Raw genomic sequence first — 9,161 nt, 5'->3', positions numbered from 1 at the left:
CTGTGATATTCATGGCCCATTGCTCCTCGAGTAACGTTCGTAGAGGGTAACTCGTCCAAGCGAGAGTTCGCAAAGAATGTTTTTAGGATAAGGATCATAGGATTCGAGAAGTATATCGTGAATGGATGTGGAAACATGCAAATAGGGTAGTCGCAATCGATGCGTAAGCGTGTAAGGATCCGTAACAGGGGTTTACCCGATGTCGAGGGTATAGATGGTCGTATGTAAGTTGTATAAGGTTAAAATAAAGAACAACGTTTGTCAAATAGAGATGTCACGTGGATATATCAATCATAACAAGAATTTAACCTAGATAAATGGTTGTTGCACGGGTTTGTAGTGTTAAGGTTCACTGAAACTTCCGTCAAAGTTGTCGGGCTCGCCCACATGCGAAGAAGAAATAATTCACCTTGATCCATGAACTTAGACGAGTTTGCGATTTATCGAGTCGGTAAGAAACCAAATTCGGAGTAGTTTCCTTAGGTCGTGTGAATGAATCTAAAATATGCCTGTGTAGTCAAGAAGTTTCAAAGAAAGGACGCGAAAACATGTTTAAGAGGGTATGATCGTATCAACAATACATCACCATCCTCAGGGTTTCAAGAAGTGATCACCAATGATCGAAACTCAAGCCTTCCAGATTCTCTAAACTAGAGTGAGTTCGTATTAGTGTCTCTGCATGGAGAAGTGGGGACGTAGTGTCACTGTGGTAAAGGATTGATGGTTTTGTTTAAGTCAATAGTAAAAATTTGTCATGGCATCAATTAACAAGTATAGGTTGATACAAAGGCTAGAGAAAAGGTTTCACATAATTAAGATAAACTTTCATAGGATCAAAATGCGACTCTGATAGTATAAGGGGGAAAGGGGTGAGGTAAATGTGTAGTTCATCGTGTCCGTCTGTAGGTTGAGTAATCCGTATCTCTGTCCTTGAATGTCCCAAAGACTATCCCATCATTAGGTGGCATCCATTTATTAAGTTGGGTATACGAAGGTGCAAATCGAGTTGGAATAAAAAAATTTAACCACCCGACAGGGTAATGGGGTAACCTCGTGATCGGGGGAAATCGTGGTATGGTTACTAGCGCTTCGTTATATTGGTTGCGAATCGAAGAAACAGGAGATTAGTGATGTTCATACGAAGAGTTGAGCGAAAACAAAAATCCAACAATAACCGAAGAATTTCGTCAAATAATCTGTTCTCCAGAGGCAGTTCCTGTAGTGGTGTATGGCGGCAATGGCACAAAAGGGAAGTTCGTTGCATCACGGTCACGTGAGTATATCATTGGTCCGAAACAGAGTTTGGATGATAGGATTTTGAGTTGTACAACAACAAACGCGTGTAACTGTGAGTGCTTCGTTTCTGTTGACGACCATTAGTGGAGATGATAGGGTTCGTCAACACGGACGCGTGGGTATATTGTTCTCCTAAATCCGAGTTCGTTGGGCCGGTTCTGGTCTACGTGAATGTCGACGTGCAAACCAAGTGTATGGAGGGACAAATCTGAATTTTAACTGTAACGACGATGTCATGTCGAGACAGTCGTATGGATAAATAGAACGCATAACACAGTTGTCGCAGTGGGGTGAGGAGAAAACAAGAAAAGAATTTGATCACTACTTATCAAGTTTCAAGCAAACAGTTGAGTGTCAAAGCGAGCACACTAGGGCTAATAAGGGCAACATGCTACTACGTTAACTAAGCATACCATAAACAACGCACCATGCAAATGTAACTAACAAGTAGGTAACATAATCATAGACCACGCCATCTAAAGGGTTGAGCCTTGCACGTGAAGCGAAGTGTCGTTGCGGATCGTTGAGCACTGAACAGGTTATAGTCTGGTTTAAGTCAAATTTTTTTTCCTTTTTTAAAAACCAAGTTCACTATAACCAATGGCTCTGATACCAATCTGTCACACCCTCAAAATCCACAAGCGGAGTATTACCACGAGGCGTGTGACTGACCGGGATCATACCACCAATTATAATAAATATTAAATAAAGTAAAGTAAAACCAAACGTCTAAAGTTCTCCAAACCAAAGTCCAAAACCAAGTTTAACAGTCAGCGAAAGCATTTAGGTTCAAAATCAAAATTTAAGTTTTAAATTTAATAAAGTTTTTCATGAACACGTAGTGGTTCATGTCCCACAACAACTCCTGCTCCAATGCAAGCTCCAGCTAAAAACCTAACGACCTGCAAGGTATATAGTAACGAATCAACAACAAAGTTGAGTGAGTTCACTGTTGGGTGTTCGTTTTAAGTTGTTTCAAAAACATAAGTTTCCTTTAGCTGGCTTACTTATCGTGGGGGTTACCCCATAGTTTAAAAACATGATTAATCCTTTCATTTTTCTCTGGCTCCCAGCCGTGGGGGCTACCCCATGATTCTCCCACTAGGCAGATTAAGTTATGGAAAGAAATACGCGAGGTGGAACCAGTCAATCACGTCCTAACATGATTAACGTTTAAGGGTTAGTGGGTGTGCTCACGCGGAAACATGAATCCTACACGTATCTAGCACGTAGCACATTTTATCATACAATACCAATATCATGCATGCATTTATCACGACATAGCTTAGCGACAACACAACTGTTACAAAAGACTTAAAATACTCTTCAATAAATATTCAGCCATATAGTGCATTTTTGGCAGTTTTCGCATTGTTATCCGGAATAGTTCGTGTACAACAAAATTCCTAAAAAATTACAGAATGTGTTAAACGATTCAAATATTATTGTGTCAAAATCTCGGTATCCAATTCATCACCAATTATTTTATAAAATTCATTTAGCGGGCTGAAATCAGATTCGTCACTTTCTGACTGCAGTCCACGGAAAAATTCATTTAAAATTCATCGTAAGTCCGATTGACAAAATTGTAGTTGGAGGTTTGCACGGACACTTAAGAGCATCTACACTATAAATTTCAAGTCTAAACAGTAAACACATACCAAGTTATGACATGAAACGTGAGCTGCATTTTCTGCAGAAAATGACAACTTAGAGCAGTTTTACGATTTAATCCGTTAAAAATACTTAGACCTGTCCCAAAAATATGAAATCACTGCGGTTTGAAAGCTATTTCCGAATACTTGATTTTAGGCTCAGAAAACATAGAGTTTCGATAAGTTTAAGTCCCGAAAAAGACTGCGAAGTTGGCGTATTTTCTGCAGAAAATCGCTGAGCGAAACATTACTTGTTTTAAATTGTTTTTCGTGTATTCCTAAGACGGTTTTAAGTATCGTTATCACGAAATCAATATTCAATACCAACATATTATATAGAGTCATACTTCACAGTTGCATGTTAATACTTATCTATAAACACATGCATTCACAGATCATCTATATGTACTTGACATAGTCAACCCATTCCGTGATCATATATACATAATTTCATACCTTTCATACCTATGGTTACATATCTACGCATGCATACAGATTTACACTCACTAAATAAGTTCGCAAAAACATATAAATATAAGCATGGGACCTCGTACACATAGTTTCTTAACTTGCTACCTTACTGTTGTTCATATAGATATACACCACACACATGAACAGTTAACCATGACATTACGTGAACATGAACCAAGACTTGAACAGAAAACGCGACGAAGAAACTGCGACGGAAGTGTTAGTTTAAATGGTTGCGGACGAGGGAGTGAAACCTTACCGTGATGATGGTGGTCTTGAGAGAATGATTACTCGTTAGCCGATGCACGAGATGAAGGAAGGGAGTGGTTGTTTTCTGGTCGCCGTAGGGTTTTTCAACGAAGAAGATGATAAGGGCCGATATATTAGGGAAACAAGTAATTAATGATCACGATAATTGAAGGTTACGTAGAAAAAAGGTAAAGGGGTGTGGGCAGTTAGAGGGTTGGGCTGGGTTTTTCTTCTGAATTCGTTAGCTGGGCCAAACCCAATAAAACATAAAAATGGTGGCTGCATGTTGAACGCAGGAAAGAAAAAAGGAATATATGAATGTGCTCTTATGGTTTCATATATGCCATATACATGAACATAAATTATTATTATTATTATTATTATTATTATTTAACTACTACTAATAATATAGTTAAGCGTCAACTCGATTAATTTAATATGTGCTAGTCAAGTTACGGTTCTGGTCTCATAAGTATCGGGTTACGCGAGTTATGTCATGGTTCAAACGGTTAGGGTCAACTAGCGAGACATGGGCTACGGTTCGAGTCGGTTTCAAATGGATAAAGATTTAGTATCTAGTTAATCGCTTGAATAGTATGAACTTAAAATGTAATTTAGTTAAGTATAATTAACTCGTCAAATAAAATAAGTATAAGACTCGATCTATGAATACGAAACGAACGGTTCTAACCTTGAAATTACGAGTTGTCACACAAACTCTTTGTGGTTCGACCCCTTACTACCACTAACTCATAGTTAAGGTAATATGGGTAAATAAATTACCGAGGCGTTGCACTCCAATCAACCATCCAAAATGACCAATCCTAATTTATTACTCTACACCCCTTGCTGAATTGTATGGTTGTATATAATATCATATAATATAATAATGGTTTCTCTTATATTAAAAATTAACCATCTAATAATTCTAACACCATCATGTATTTTACGTTATATAGAATCGTAATTGATGAACTTGAGTAACAAACTAGTCAAATACTTTTAAATGAAAAATTGGTCTAAATCAATACTTAAAGCTTCATAAACACTTTTAAGAGTGTTATTAAGCATAACTAAGAGCACCTCCAACGTGGTGGTCCGCTGGAGGTGTCCGAAATCTGGACCAAACAAAAGAAGACGAGGTGCATTGTGGGGTGAAGACAGGATCGTCCGAAAGTGGCCAGGTTCGCTTGAGCGGACTTGTCTGATAGAGGTGACGTGGGTCCCGCGCGCTGGTTTTCGAACGGTAACAATTTAACAAATGCATGTTTTCAAAATTTAAACCTTTCAAACAGTTACTTTTAGAACATGTATATAGAATTTTCAATAAATATCAACCCACTTCAACTTTAAATTAAGCCTACACCAAATTCACACCAAATTCACACCAAGCTCAAACATTTAAACTTTCACGCTAAACCTATCATTCTCAATCTTTCAATCTCAACCATTCACTCTCGACCAATCTTCCATTTTACACCAAAATTTAACACTCAACTTTTCACTCTCATCTCAAATTCTTCCATGGATGACCAAAGGAGTTTCCAAGAAATGTTAGGGGCCGTTTAAACCCGAACCAATAAACCAGCAACCCAGTTTACCAAAGCTATAGGTCACCTAATCAACCCAGATCCATGCCTTCCCAATACCAATAATTCGGGCTCATGATCCACAAGTCCAAAACTATGGTTCCATGCCACCACCTGGTGCCATCCCGATAGCCGAAACCAGTTACCCGTTCTATGGGTTACCTCCACAAACGGAGACAGGTGTCAACCCCGATGTTCAACCAGAGCTGGCTCATTTCCTCCCTATCCGTGAAGACTACCGAGTCGAGAAATTCGCTCGTATCTACACAGAAGAAGTCATTTGTTGTCATGGTATTCCATTTGACATCATTTCAGACCGCGATGGTCGTGTCACTTCCCGCCTTTGGAAAACGTTTCAATTTGCGATGGGTACTCAACTATCTTAGTACGGCTTTCCATCCTCAATCAAATGGTCAAACTGAGCGTACTATCAAAACCCTTGAAGATATGCTTTGATCTTGCGCAATCGATTTTGGTGGCAATTGGGATGTACATCTCTACCTTTGATCGAATTCTCGTACAATAAAAATTATTAATCTAGTATCCAAATGGCTTTGTTTGAAGCATTGTATGTTCGTAAATGTCGTTCGCCTATTTGTTGGCACGGGATCGACGAAGCACAAATTACAGGTCCCGAGATTATACAAGAGACGACGGATAAAATATTACAAATCCGTGATAACCTACTCAAGGCAAGAAGTCGACAAAAGAGTTATGCCGACAAACGTCGCAAGCCATTGGAATTTAGTATTGGTGATCTTGTACTCCTCAAGGTAACCCCTTTGAAGGGAGTCGTCCATTTTGGTAAGAAAGGCAAAGTTGTTCCTCATTTTGTAGGCCCTTTCAAGATTCTCGAGAAAATTGGCAAGGTGGCTTATTGACTCGACTTGCCTCAAGAGCTCAACAACATTCATCCAAAGTTCCATGTTTCTAACCTTAAGAAATGCCTAGGCGATAAAGGACTTCAAATTCCAATCGATGACATACACATCGATGAGTCTATGCACTTCATCTAAAAACCGGTTGAAATCATGGATCAAGGAACCAAGCAGCTCAGGCGTAGTCGTATTGTCATAATCAAGGTTCGTTGGGAAGCAAAACGTGGTGCCGAATTTACTTAGGAACTTGAAAGCGACATGAAGACCAAGTACCCGCATCTTTTTTCCGAGTCTTCATCTTAAATAAATGTCGGGACAAAATTTCCTAAAGTAGGGGAGACTGTAACGTTCCGTATTTTCGTACTTCTATTTTTAAAAATATTATATTCGTATTTCATTTCAATACCCGGGTTTTGGCTAGGAAATCTATACCATGTGTACTCCGGTTCGGGTTTTCAATACCCGGGTATTAGAATACGCTATTTCTGGGTCCAGGTAGGGTTATGGTATTGATTGGGTGGGGTTCGGGTATTGGTCGGGTATGGTTCGGGTATTGATCGGGTGTGGTTCAGGTTTGGGTATAGATCGGGTTTTTTCGATTCATTTCTTTAGCATAAAACATAGAAATATAATGGAAACCTTTATTTTTACATATTGTATGTGATGAAACACCGAATAACACGAGGTTTATCGATGGGGTTTTTTTGTCTATGGGGTTCAACCTCTTTCCTTACTCGTATCAATGGCTTGAGATCTGCAAAACAGTAAACACCGTCAGTCTCGTTAAGAGGGGGAGAAAGGGGATTTCCCTCTTTACCAGGCTCCGGCGTGAGAATAAGTACTGTTCTGAGAGAAATAAACGGTGTGTGTATAGAGTGAGTATGGAGAGTAAACGATCCTGAACCTGAATGATGAAGGGTCCTATTTATAGCCGGAGGGTGAAGAAGGAAGGAGCAGCTGTGCCAGCTGTGGGCGCGTGCCAGCTGTCCGACCAAGGGGAATATCCTCTTGGTCTGCTCTGTCACGGCAGGTGTAGTGGTACACGTGGCGTTCTTACATTAGCCCACGCTGGAGACCTCGTACTGGTGTTGTCAGCTCTGCTCCTTGATTTGTCGCAGGCCTACGTGGCGTTCTGCGAGTGGTGACACGTGTTGTCCTTTATGTCGGATAGAGCATCTTTGGTGCCAGCTGTAAGTCTTCCAGAAGTTTCCAGAAGCTTCTGGATTGCTTCGCTGATGTGGACGCCTTGTATGCTCAAAAGTGGTATGGTCCCTGCCATGTAGGTAGGGAATTGGGACCATACCTCTTCAAGTCCCCCAGTCCAGTGTGCCTTCTAGTTGAGTTGATCGTCCAGGAGGGATTCTGGACTTATGAGAGTAGTGGTTTTTTTTTTTTTTTTTTTTTTGCAGCGCGTGGCGTTTGGTGATCTGAAGGCAAAATTTGAACCAACCGTCTTGCCGCGCACGGGGGTTGGTGCTTTATAAAAATTGAGCCAAGTGGACGCATGGCGCATGGGTCTTGGCATTTTGTAAAAAATGAGCCAAGTGGACGCATGGCACATGGGTCTTGGCATTTTGTAAAAAATGAGCCAAGTGGACGCGCGGCGCATGGGTCTTGGCAGTTGATAAAAAATGAGCCAAGTGGATGCACGGCGCATGGGTCTTGGCACTTTGTAAAAAATGAGCCAAGTGGACGCAAGGCGCATGGGTCTTGGACTTTGTAAAAAATGAGCCAAGTGGACGCACGGCGCATGGGTCTTGGCACTTTGTAAAAAATGAGCCAAGTGGACGCACGGCGCATGGGTCTTGGCTCCTTTTTTGTTTCCTTCTGATGGAAGCATAGTAGTCATGGGGAAGTGTTTGATGTGACTACCTGACATCCCTGTCTTATCGGAGATGAACAGTTGGTTTGTCAGTTACTTTTTGTCATGTCAGCCGGCCTTGTCGCCCATGCTTCCCGAAAAAAGAGCCGACGTCTTCTCTCTCTTATGACGTGTCACTTCTTTATTGGTTGTTTTTCCTGTGCTCTGACGGTCCACTACCCATCGCATTAAATGCGATGAGTATAAATAGGAGGTGGTTACTCGTTCTTCTTCACTTTTTCAAATTTCAAGTGTGTTTTCCTCCTATCTTCTCCCTTCATTCTTCGTTGTTTCAGTAGTTTTCTTTGATTTCTTATTTCCGACTTCTCTGTATTTACACCATGTCTGGTACGAATCCTACCCAACGGAAGAGAAAATATAAGGGGAGGGCTCCTCTGGTCCTGACCAGGCGGTCATTGGGTGGAAGGAGGAGGAATTTATGAATCTGGTTAAGGGTATGGGTTTCCGTCCCAAGTGGGGAGCCCAGTATCCCCCTGTCGGTTCTACTGCCTTGGACGCCCCTCCGGGCCATATCACTTTGTATGCTGCGTTTTTTCGGGAAGGTAGTTTCAGATTACCTATTACGAAGTTTACTGCTGCCGTGTTGAGGGGTTATGGGCTTCATATTTCACAAATTAATGCTATTGGGCTTCCACGCATTACTCATTTTGAGTATGTCTGTAGGGCTTACCGTATTGAGCCTACGTTTCAGATGTTTAATGTGTTTTATAGTGTTACCTATGCCAGTGGTTTCTATTCGTTTCAAGCATGGACGGGTGTTGCTCCGGTGTGCTCTGTGCCGTTGAAGAGTCTTCATGACTGGAAGCAGAAATTCTTCTACATCCGTCGTGGTGTAATTCCGATAGATATGCCTTATCGGCAGGTGAGCCAAGGGATTCCAAGGGTAGACGTTATGGAGGATTATGCTGCCCAGGATTGGTACAAGAAGATAACCCACAAGGCGACTGCCATTTCCCAGCTGGAGGAGATGGCCTTGGTTGGTGCTGGGATGAGTTTGTTGTGGGTGCCCAAGAATCCACTGGGTCAACCCGTATACAGCTATCAGGGCAAATGTATGTTTTTTTCATAAGTTACCGCTGAGTTATTCTCCCTTATGTTTGTTATGCTTTCTTATCTTCTTGCCTTTTTGCAGTTGGTTACA

Source organism: Helianthus annuus, chromosome 9 (assembly GCF_002127325.2).
Source record: "Helianthus annuus cultivar XRQ/B chromosome 9, HanXRQr2.0-SUNRISE, whole genome shotgun sequence".
In the NCBI taxonomy this organism is placed as follows: domain Eukaryota; kingdom Viridiplantae; phylum Streptophyta; class Magnoliopsida; order Asterales; family Asteraceae; genus Helianthus; species Helianthus annuus.
Note: the sequence above shows the minus strand (reverse complement) of the source record.